Source organism: Rattus norvegicus, chromosome 5 (genome assembly GCF_036323735.1).
Source record: "Rattus norvegicus strain BN/NHsdMcwi chromosome 5, GRCr8, whole genome shotgun sequence".
In the NCBI taxonomy this organism is placed as follows: domain Eukaryota; kingdom Metazoa; phylum Chordata; class Mammalia; order Rodentia; family Muridae; genus Rattus; species Rattus norvegicus.
In genome coordinates, this window is record NC_086023.1 from 13,211,106 (window position 1) to 13,224,401 (window position 13,296).

The following is a 13,296-nucleotide window of genomic DNA, read 5'->3' on the forward strand; positions in this document are numbered from 1 at the left end:
CCCACATAGAACTTCTGATCTTCATTCTTTCATATCTGATGTGGATTACTAGATGGAAATTCTGTTGTTTCAGTTTTTCTGGTCCATCTTCTTGCCCATTAGTTTCTTTAAAACTCATTTGGATATTTTAGGAACTCATTTTAAGGAACCGAGTAGATTGCTTAGTGGGAAGACCTCCTGTTATATAATAGGACCCAACCTGCATTGAAGCCCCAACACCCATGTAGAAAGCTAGCCATGGCTACACATGCCTGTAGCTCCGGCATTTGCAGACAGAGATATGCAGACTTCAAGGTCTCCCTGGCAGCCAGCCTACAAGAAATGAGGAAACAAATCTCAGGGATCAATGAGTAGCCCTACCTCAAAGCAATAAAGCAGAGAGTGATAGAGGAAAACACATACTATCCTACTCTAGCCTCTGCAAGCATACACAATGACATACCAAACTACACTTTCATATCCATGTCTCATACACAACAATACATACATATAACACATATAAACAAAAACTCACATTAACTCAATCTTCAAATATATACCCAGCAACTCCCACTGCTCTCCACTCTCTTCCGATCTTACTCTGATGAGAATCACCATACTCTTTGGTAGATCAACAGAGTAGCTATCTAGTCAATTCTCCATTTCACTTCCTGCACTCTACAGTATATCCTCAATATAATATTTAGAAAGTATCTCCTCATACCCGGCCATGTACTGCTATTTCAAAAACTCACAATGTTTTATAAACCCAAAATATCTGTTACCCTATTTAAACACCTCTTAACTCTTCTTACCACACTCCTGATAACATCCTTCTTGAACATACCAAGCATATATATCTTCAAGACTAAGCATTAACTGTTCTCTGCCTGAAATATGCTTCCTTGGGCATCTGCATGGTACCCTATTTATGTTGCTCAAATCACATCTCTTCCATGAATGTTACCTGGGATATTTATTTAATTATGAAAATTATCTCATTGAATGCACTTATCTTTTTCCACTTTTTTATAACACTATTTGTCCTCAACTATAGCATAAAATCCACTTGCTTTTTCATGAGCTATACCCTAAAGGATTTAACTTCAAGAACAGCACACTTTGTTGGTTTGTTCACTAATATATTCCACACACCAAGAATGTGGCTGGATTCTCATTACTGTAAATATTTTCTCAATAATCAAATCTTTGTCTTTTGAGAATGGAATACCTACAGTTCATTTAGCTGCATGATGCCTGGTTTGAGAAAATCTGCCTCCCTCTTCCCAAATATAATTATTACCAGAACACAATGCCAACAGCACATTTATAGTGCCAATTTTCCCTGGAGACTATAAAGGGTTTAGGACACAACATTTTAATAAAATAAGATGTTTGAGGACCTAGAAAGTTTGGCATCAACTACTCTGGTCTCCTGATCCTGGGATTAGATAAAGGTGTCCTCTCTACACGTTTCCTTTTAAAAGATGCTAATATATCCATAAGCTATATAGAACAGGGCATTTCAAATGTGGCCTATTTCACTGAAACTTTATCTAGGTTTGCCTTAGATGAGTGCCTAATTCTTACCATTACACAATATTCAAGAGCTGAATCTAAATGAAGATAGAGATTGGGAGTTTTTTTGGTTTTGTTTTTTTGTTTGTTTGTTTTTCTGTTTTGTTTTGTTTTTTACCGAAATGGAATGTGAGATTATCTTCCATTTTCAGTGGCTGCCTTTTGTTCTTCTCTCTGCCCTACTTTGGTCTTTGTTATCTTGTCTACTGTGTATACAATGCTGTGTATGGTAGATTGCTGAAAAAAGACCACAACGTTATCAATTAAATGTTCATATGTTGATCCCAATCAGCCCCACAACATCATTTCAGCTTTGAAACAGTTTTGAAGGCTCTCTGGCCGTACCTGAGAATGGTCTTTCCATTGTAAATGTTAGGTAGCTCAACGATGTGTCGTGGGGTGGACTCTGGTAATGCTTATGCTTCTCTGCCGTGTGCCATCACCTCCATTGGCTCACCAGCCTCCGGCAGTATGTGACCCAGAAACTAAGCACTTCCATGTTATAATTCTCTCCAGACAGGATTATCCAAGCCCACTGCTCAAAGGCAAAAGTCTAAAACTAGTCACCATGCACAATAACAGGGACACACGGAAAGACTTATGCGGAAATTCATGCATATAAAACATAAACCATGGTTCCTTTCAGCTATGAATGAAGGGGCTCTCCTGCTGTAAAAATATTCCTTTGGCATTTTAAAAACTAAAGCATTCCTATACAGTCAAATTTCAAGCAAGCATTTTTAAGTGTATGCATAGTTCAGAGACAGTAAGGCAAGTGTCTCATGCTATACCACCCCACAAATGCAGTCATAACCTTCGTGGGCCCAGATGGAGCTGGGGTTATAATTGATTCCTCTGGAAAGGCTCCCCTGGACTTTGTCTTTAATTAGGATTAAAATATTCTGCAGACCCACAGCAGAGACAAGAGAAGCCTTTTATTTCAGCCATTACCATTTCTCTCAAGCAAGATCACCTTTCAGGAAAAGATGTGTAGACTTTTTCTCTAATCTTCACAAAGTGAAAGGCAGCCTGTTAAACTAATTGCCCTCATTTCTTCCGATCTGAAAGTGATTTTAAGGCAGCAAGCTTTTGCAGAATGGCAATTGTTCATTGTTCAACTCCAAGAGAAAGCTGAGGTTGTAGTGTTCGTGGCATTGGGACAAAAATAAAAGCATACATCGTTAGGAAGGGCAGACATGGGAACTCAAGAAGGACGCATGACAGGAAGCTGTAATGAGATTATGTTCCTCCAGAACGTCCCAGAGACAAGGCAGTTATGTAAATTCATGGGTAACAAAGACTTGAAAGATATAAGCAAGAGATCTGCCAGGAATAAGGTATGCAAGAAGTAGAATTCATAAAAGAAAAAGAGAGACTTTGTGACACCTAACAACACAAATCTTCTAATGAAAAATACCACAAGTCAATGTAAAATATAAGTAAGAAGTTTAAGAAGGAGAAATTGTTTAATTGCTGTGCTCTCCACCAGGGATACACAGGGCACCCATTTCAGAAGTATTCACTTCATATAAAACATAAAACCAAATATATACACACATTTTATATATACTACATAAATACATATAGTTTGACACACACCTTATATAGTACATAGCTTAATAAATTCTTCAGTATAGAAAATTTCATTTAACTCAACAAGAGAAAAATTCTAAAATATCTCATATATATATTTATAAATATATATGAATATAGTGTGTGTGTGTGTGTGTGTGTGTGTGCACATGTGGGTCAAACTATAGGTTAGTAAATTCTTCAATATAGAAAAGTTCATTAACTCAAATATAAAATATAAATTTTATAAATATAAATATAAAATATCTCAAAAGAAATGTTAAAAACTAGTGTGTTTATACATAAAGGACACTATTCAGTCATACAAAGTCTGAGATCCTGCTATTTGTGTCAACTGTGGAAGGACTAAAGTACAATCTGGTAAGTGAAATGAGCCAGATACAGAAAGAGAGAATCTTATGCTTTCATTTGTGAAAGATTAAGAAAAGAAGAAATTTAATTTACTAGAAAAAGATAGTGAATTAGAGGTCATTTGGGAACAAAGGAAGAAAGGGGGAGGGAGACAAAAGTCAAATAAGAGGAATTACTCTTATTGTATAGCTTGTAAATTACATTTCTATAGATGATGGCATAGCTATAGTCTGTAACAAATTATGGTATCTTTAGAAATAACTAGGAGAAGGGTCTTTAGACTATCAATACCTGTGAATGACTAATATTTGAAGAGTTGGAAGTGTGACTCAACCTGATTTATTACAAACTATATATCAAATTATCATACTATATTACATAAGTTAGGCACTAACATATATGAGCTAGGAATGTTTTAAAAGGAAAATAGGGGTTAGAGGATGCATCTAGCATATGTGAGGATGTAGGCTTGATTCAAAACAACACACACACACACACACACACACACACACACACAAAGGAAGTGACAAATACAAAGAAAAAGAAGTTCACAGAAGAACAAATGCCAATAAATAAAACAAAAGGGTAAATTTCACACTTAATCAAAGCAGTCCAAGTTTTAAAAAGCAAGGGTTGGCCTGCACCTGGAGCTGGTTCTGTTCCATAGCTCTCTGTACTCAGATCCCGCGGGGAGAGAGCTGATTCTCAGAAGTGCTGACACTCTTGAGAGCACAGGTGAGACCAACATTACTGCTCCTCACATTCCTGGACCAAATAGAGCCCTCAGGACACAGGAACTGAGGAGCAGTCTGGGACAGGATCCTTCCGGTTTCTGTCTGCGCCCTGAGCTGACCCTGCGCCACAGCTCTCTGTACCCAGAGTCCCCTGGTAGAGAGCTGGTCTCCCAGGAGTGCTGACACACAGGCTTACAGGAGGGTCAAGCCACTGTCAGAGACAGCAAGACCAGCTAACACCAGAGAAAAGCAGAAGACGAGAGGCAAAGGCAAGACATAAGTAACAGAAACAAAGGCCACTTGACATCATCATAACACTGTTCTCCCACCATAGTAAGCCCTGGGTACCCCAACACCAAAAAAACAAGATTTTGATTTAAAATCACAACCCATGATGCTGTTGGAGAACTTTAAGAAGGATATAAATAACTCTCTTAAAGAAATACAGGAAAACACAGGTAAACATGTAGAAGCCTTTAAAGAGGAAACACAAAAATCAAACAGGTAAAGGAATTGAACAAAACCATCCAGGATATGAGAATAGAAATATAAACAAAAAAATTACAAAGGAAGACAAGCCAGGAGATAGAAAACCTAGGAAAGAAATCAGGAGTCATAGACGAAATCATTACCAACAGAATATAAGAGACAGAAGAGAGAATCTCAGTGACAGAAGATGCCATAATAACCATGGACACAACAGACAGAAAATGCAAAATGCAAAAAGTTCCTAACCCAAAACATCCAGGAAATACAGGACACAATGAGACAATTAACCCTAAGAGTAATAGGTATACAAGAGAGCGAAGATTACCAACTTAAAAGGCCAGTAAATATTTTCAACGAAATTATAGAATAAAATTTACCTAACCTAAAGAAACAGATGCCCATGAACATACAAGAAATCTACAAAACTACAAGCAGATTGGATCAGAAAAGAAATTCCTCCTGTCACATAATAGTCAAAACACCAAATGCACAAAACAAAGAAAGAATACTGGAAGCAGTAAGGGAAAAAGGTCGTATAAAGGCAGACCTATCAGAATTACACCAGACTTCTTACCAGAGATGATGAAAGCCAGAAGATCCTGGGTTGATGTCATACAGACCCAGAGAACACAAATGCCTATTGAGAATACTCTATCCAGCAAAAATCTCAATTAACATAGATGGAGAAACCCAGGTATTTCATGACATAACCAAGTTTACACAATATCTTTCCACAAATCCAGCTCTACAAAGTATAATAGATGAAAAATTCCAACATGGGGGAAACTACACCCTAGAAAAAGCAAGAAAATAATATAATTTCAACTAACCCAAAAGAAGATAGCCACAGAAATGTAATTCTACCTCAAACAACAAAAATAAGAGGAAACAATACTGGTCCTTAATATCTCTAAACATCAGTGGACTCAATTCCCTAATAAAAAGACAGTAGCTAATTTACTAGATAAACAAATAGGACACAGCTATTGTTGCATACAGAAAACACACTTCAGTGACAAAAAAAAGCCACTAGGTTAGAGTAAAAGACTGATAAATAATCTTCCAAGCAAATAGTCCCAAGAAACAAGCTGGAGTAGCCATTTTAATATTGAATAAAATTAATTTTCAACCCAAAGTTATCAAAAAGATAAGGAAGGACACTTCATATTCATCAAAGGAAAAATCCACCAAGATGATTTCTCAATTCTGAATATCTATGCTCCAAATGCAAGGTCACCTACATTCATAAAAGAAACCTTACTAAAGCTCAAAGCACACATTGCAACTCACACAATAATACTGAGAGACTTCAACACACCACTCTTAGCCAGGGACAGATCATGGAAACAGAAACTAAACAAAGACACAGAGAAACTAACATTAGTTATAAACCAAATGGATTTACCAGGTATCTATAGAAGATTTCATCCTAAAACAAACAAAAAAAATACATTCTTCTCAGCGCCTCCTGGTACCTTCTTCAGAAATGACCACAAAATTGGTCACAAAACAGGTCTCAACAGATACAAGAAGATTGATATGATTCCATGTATCCTACGGACTAAGGCTGGTCTTCAATAACAACAACAAAAAGAATAAAATGACAGAAAGCTCACATACACATGGAGCTGAGCAATGCTCTACTCAGTGATAACTTGGTCAAGAAAGAAATAAAGAAATAAATTAAGACTTTTTAGAATTTAATGAAAATGAAGGCACAACATACCCAAACTTATGGGACACAATGAAAGCAGTGCTAAGAGGAAAACTCATAGCTCTTAGTGCCTCCAAAAAGAAACAGGAAAGAGCATACATTAGCAGCTTGACAGCATACTGAAAAGCTCTAGAACAAAAAGAAGCAAATACACCCAAGAGGAGTAGACAGCAGGAAATAATCAAACTCAGAGCTGAAATCAACCAAGTAGAAACAAAAAGGACTATACAACCAAGTAGAAAAAAAAAGGACTATCTCAAAGCTGGTTCTTTGAGAAAATCAACAAGATAGATAAACCCTTAGCCAGACTAAGCAGAGGGCATAGAGAAAGTATCCAAATTAATAAAATCAGAAGTGAAAAGGGAGACATAACAGAAATTAAGGAAATTTTTAAAAAATCAACAGATCCTACTACAATAGCCTATACTCAACACAACTGAAAAATCTGGATGAAATGAAGAATTTTCTAGACAGATACCAGGTACCAAAGTTAAATCAGGATCAGATAAACCATCTACCCCTAAAGAAGCCACAATTACACTTATACTAAACCACACAAAGACCCAACAAAAAAGAGAACTTCAGACAAATTTTCCTCATGAATATTGATGCAAAAATACTCAATAAAATTTATAGGATGATGCCATACAGATGAAGGCAGGTACAAGATAGAACGAGGCCTGTCATTAGACAAGAAGGAAGGATGGGTGGGAGAAAAGTTTGAGGGAAGAAGAGGAGACTGGAATGGAAGAACCAGGAGAGGAAGTCACAGAGAGAACATGGAGGCTGATGTTAAGATTCCACTCTGTATACTTACAGGTTGTTATGAATATTCTTAAGAGATGGATGAGTATAGGGCTTTGTATGTCTAGGTGGGAAATTATACCTTATCAATTGGATCAGAGGTTATTGTGTTATGTGTTCTTTCATGTAGCGATTTAGATTTAAGAGAGTGTTTGGTGGCTAGAAACACTGGACTGCCATGGAGTTGGGATGTGTTGTTTCTGGCATGGTGAAGCCTGCCTTGGGAACTAAATGGGTAGAGAGATTGCTGCCAGGTTCAGAGAGAAGCCTTTGGCAGTATGATATGGAATAGAGCAAAGTGGGTGAGAGGCTTTGCTGATTTAGATGAAGATGACTACCAAGATATCTTGGGGCACTGTGGTGACAGACCTAGTGGGGGATAAAAGACAGCATTTTCCTATAATTTTACAGCAACAAAAATTCTTGAAAACTGAATTCAGGAACACATCAAAACAACCATCTGGTTAAAGTAGGCTTCATCCCAGAGATGAGAGGATGTTCAATATATGGAAATCCATCAAGGTCATACACTATATAAACAAAGCTCAAGTTCAAGTGGATCAAGGACTTCAACATAAAACCAGATACACTCCATCTAATAGAAGAGAAATTGGGAAAGAGACTTGAACTCATTGGCACAGGCAGAAATTTCCTAAACAAAATTTCAATGGCTCACACTCTAAGATCAAGAATTGATTAATGGGACTTCATGAAACTTTGCTTCTATAAGGCAAGGGACATAATCAATAAGACAAATCAGCAACCTACAGATTGGGAAAAAAATCTTCACTTACCCCACATCTGATAGAAGACTAATATACAAAATATATAAAGAACTCAAGAAGTTTACCACCAAAAAAAAAAAAAAAGCAAACAAATCAATCAAAAAATGGGGTATAGAACTAAACTGAGAATTCTCAATAGAGGAATCTCAAATGGCTGAGAAGCACCTAAAGAAATGTTCAAAGTCCTTATTCATCAGAGAAATGCAAATCAGAACAGCCCTAAGATTCCACCTTACGTCAGTCAGAATGGTTAAGATCAAAACCTCAGATGGCAACACATGTTGGCGAGGATGCAGAGAAAGAGGAACACTCCTCCATTGCTGATAGGATTGCAAACTGGTACAACCTCTCTGGAAATCAATTTGGAGATTCCTCAGAAAATTGGAAATAGACCTACCTAAAGATTCAGAAATAACACTCTTGGGAATATACCGCAAATATGTCCCACCATGCTACAGGGGTATACAGGGTTATGAACATGTTCCACTATGTTCATAGTGGCCTTATTTGTGAGAATAAGCCAGAAGCTGGAAACCACCCAGATGTCCCATGACAGCAGAATGGATACAGAAAATGTGGTTCATTTACACAATGGAATACTACTCAGCTATTACAAAGGAGGACATCCTGAGTTTTGCAGGCAAATGAATGGAACTAGAAAATGTCATCCTGAGTGAGGTAACTCAGACCCAAAAGGATATAAATGCTATGTTCTCACTAATAAAGGAATATTAGCTGTACTGTTTTGTGTATCAACTTGACACAAGCTGGAGTTATCACAGAGAAATGAGCCTCAGTTGAAGAGTTTCTTCAACTGAGATCCAGCTATAAGGCATCTTCTTAACTAGTGATCAAGGGGGAAGGACCCAGCCCATTGTGGGTGATGCTGTTCCCAGATTGATAGTCTTGGGTTTTATAAGAGAGCAACTGAGCATGCCAGGGGAAACAAACCAGTATGTAACATCTCCACATGGCCTCTGCATCAACTCCTGACCTGCTTGAGTTCCAGTCCTGACTTCCTTTGGTGATGAACAGCAATGTGGAAGTGTAAACTGAATAAACCCTTTCCTTCCCAACTTGCTTCTTGGTCCTGATGTTTGTTCAGGAATAGAAACCCTGACTAAGACATTAGACAAACACACACACACACACACAGAGAGAGAGAGAGAGAGAGAGAGAGAGAGAGAGAGAGAGAGAGAGAGAGAGAGAGAATATACCCAAAATACAGTTCACAAAGCTTAAAAAGGTCAACAAGCTGAAGGGCCCAAGTGAGAATGTCTCAGTTCCACTTTGGAGAGAGAAGAAAGCAACCATGGGAACTGGGGGTGGGGTCAGGAAAGGAAAAGGGGATGGGGTAGGGGTAGAGGGGAAAATGATCTGGTATTGGGTGGGGGGAAAGGACTGAAGCTCTGAAGGCCAGCAGAAAGAATGGAAACAGGCCACATCAGGAGGAAGGAGGTTGGGAAGACCCTCTAGAATGTACCAGAGACCTGGGAAGTGAGAGATTCTCAGGATTCAAAGGGGAGACCCTAGATGAAATGCCCTACAGTGGGGAGAGGGAGCTTATTGAATCACCTCCAGCAGAAAGATAGGGCATCAAGTGAGGGATGGGGTTGCTATCGCACAGTAAAAGCTCTGACCCATAATCTTCCTGTCTGAAAGAAATGCAGGAATGGAAATGGAGAAGAGCCTGAGGAAAAGAAGGTCCAGCAACAGGCCCAAGTTGGATCCAGCTCAAGAGGAGGCCCCCAAACCTGACACAGTTACTGAAGTTATAGGGCATTCACAAAAGGGAACTTACCATGACGGCTCTCCAAAAGACCAAACAAGCAGCTAAAAGAGTCAGATGCAGATATGTGCACCCAACCAACAAACAGAAGCTGCTGACCCCTCTGATTGAATTAGGGAAAAGTTGGAGGAAGCTGAGGAGGAAGGCAACCCTGAAAAAGGACCAGTAGTATCAATTAACCTGGATCCCTGAGATCTCTTAGACACTGGATCACCAACCAGGAGGCATACACCAGCTGAGATAAGGTCTCCAACACACATACAGCAGAAGGCTCTCAGGTCTGGGTTTAGTCAGAGAAGATGCACCTAACCCTCAAGAGACTGGAGGTCCCAGGAAGTTTAGAAGTCTGGTGGGGTGGAGACATCCTTGTGGAGATGGAGGATTGTGGGGAGGGGGCAAGGAGTTGGTGTGAAATGTGGAATTCTCAGGGGGTGGACTGGGAGGGGAATAAAATCTGGAGTGTAAAATTAAACAGACAAACTCAAAGGAAAAAACACATGATCATCTTATTAGATGCTGAGAAAACATTTGACAAAAGTCAACATTCCTTTATGTTAAAAGTCATGGAAATATCAGGAGTTCAAGGCCCATACCTAAACATAGTAAAAGCAATATACAGCAAACCAGTAGCCAACATCAAACTAAATGGAGAGAATCTTGAAGCAATCCCACTAAAATCAGAGACTAAACAAGGCTGCCCACTCTCTCCCAACTTATTCAATATAATACTCGAAGTCCTAGCCAGAGCAATCAGACAACAAAAGGAGGTCACAGGGATACAAATTGGAAAGGAAGAACTCAAAATATCACTATTTGTAAATTATATGATAATATACTTACATGACCCCAAAAATTCCACCAGAGAACTCCTAAACCTGACAACTTCAGCAAAGTGCCTGGATATAAAATTAACTCAAACAAATCAGTAGCCTTCCCTCTACTCAAAGGATAAACAGGTTGAGAAAGAAATTAGGGAAATGACACCCTTCATAATACCCACAAATGATATGGAATACCCCTGTGTGACTCTAATCAAGCAAGTGAAAGATATGTATGACAAGAACTTCAAGTCTCTGAAGAAAGAAATTGAAGATCTCAGAAGATGGAAAGACCTCACACGCTTATGAATTGGCAGGATTAATATAGTAAAAATGGCCATCTTGCCAAAAGTAATCTACAGATTCAATGCATTCCCAACAAAATTCCAACTCAATTCTTCACAGTTAGAAAGAGCATTTAGAATAACAACAACAACAACAACAACAACAGCAGCAGCAACAACAGCAACAACAACAACAAAAGGATATCGATAAATATCCTCAACAGTAAATGAACATCTGGGGGAAAATCACCATCCTTGACCTCAAGCTGTATTACAGAGCAATAGTGATAAAAGTTCTGTATAATACTGGTACAGAGATAGGGAAGTATATCAGTGGAATAGAATTGAAGACCCAGAAATGAACCCAACACACCTATGGTCACTTGATCTTTGACAAGGGAGCTAAAACCATCCAGTAGAAAAAAGCACTTTCATCAAATAGTGCTGGTTCAACTGGCAGTCAGCATGTAGAATGCAAATTGATCCATTCTTATCACCCTGTACAAAGCTCAAGTCCAAGTGGATCAAGGACCTCTACATAAACTCAGATACACTCAAATTAATAGAAGAAAAAGTGGGGATAAGCCTTGAACGCATGGGCACTGGGGAAAATTTCCTGAACAGATCACCAATAGCTTATGCTCTAAGATCAAGAATGGATAAATGGGACTTCATAAAATTACAAAGCTTCTGTAAGGCAAAGGACACTATCATTAGGACAAAACAGCAACCAACAGATTGGGAAAAGCTTTTTACCAATCCTACATTTGACAGAGGGCTAATATCCAATATATACAAAGAACTCAGTAAGTTAGCCTCCAGAGAATCAAATAACCCTATTAAAAATGGAGTATGGAGCTAAACAAAAATTCTCAACTGAGGAATATCAAATGGCTTAGAAGCATCTAAATAAATGTTTTAACATCCTTAGCCATCAGGGAAATGCAAAATAAAACAAGCCTGAGATTCCACCTCACACCAATCAGAATGGCTAAGATGAAAAACTCAAATGCCAACAGATGCTGGCGAGGATGTGGAGAAAGAGGAACACTCCTCCATTGTAGGTGGGACTGCAAACTGTACAAATACTCTGGAAATCGGTCTGGAGGTTCTTCAGAAAATTGGACATAGTACTTACAACCTGATGACCCAGCTATACCACTCCTGGACCAAAAGATGCTCTAATATATAACAAGGATACATGCTCCACTATGTTCATAGCAGTCTTAGTTATAATATGTAGAAGCTGGAAAGAACCCAGATGTTTCTCAACAGAAGAATGGATACAGAAAATATGGTACATTTACACAATGGAGCACAATGGGCACTCAACTATTAAAAACAATGACTTTGTGAAATTCATAGACAATCGGATGGAACTAGAAAATATCATCCTGAGTGAGGTAACCCAATCTCACACACACGTACACACACACACACACACACACACACACACACACACACACACAGAACAACAACAACAAAAACCACATGGTATATACTCACTGATAAGTGGATATTAGCCCAAAAGTTCAGATTACCCAAGATGTAATCCACAGACTACATGAAGCTCAAGAAGAAGGACAACCAAAATGTGGATGCTTCAGTCCTTATTAGCAGAGGGAACAAAAATATTTATAGGAGAAAATACACAGATAAAATTTGGAGCAGAAGCTGAAGGAATGCCATCCAAAGACTGCCCCACCCAGTGATCCAGCCCATATACATACAGCCACCAAACACAGACAATATTGTTGAAGCCAAGAAGTGCATGCTGACAGGAGCCTGATAAAGCTATCTCCTGTGCATGACAAATACAGAGGCAAATGCTCTCAGCCAACCATTGAACAGAGAACAGGGTCCCCAATGGAGGAATTAGAGAACAATTGAAGGAGATAAAGGAGTTTGCAATCCCATAAGAACAGCAATACCAACCAATCAGAGCTCCCAGGGACTAAACCACCATCCAAAGAGTACACATGGGCAGATCTGTGGCTCCAGCTGCATATGTAGCAGAGGATGGCTTTGTTGAGCACCAATGGGAGGAGAAACCCTTAGTCCTACCAACGCTGGACCCCCAAAGTAGAGGAATGAGGGAGAGGCGGGAAGGGGTGGGTGTGTAGGGGAACACCCTCATAGAAGCATGGGGAGGGAATATGCGGTAGGTGGTTTATCCGAGAAAGGGGATAACATTTGAAATGTAAATAAAATTTCTAATAAAAAAGCAAAGGTTAGCTTCTACCATATCAATTAAATAAATTTTTAAAATGTTTAGGAAAAGATAATTTGAGGGATTAGCAAGAAAAGTTAATCTAATATGATGAGATTGTCATAACAAGAGCAAAGGGAAATAAAGAATTAGAAAAATTTTAAGGAAA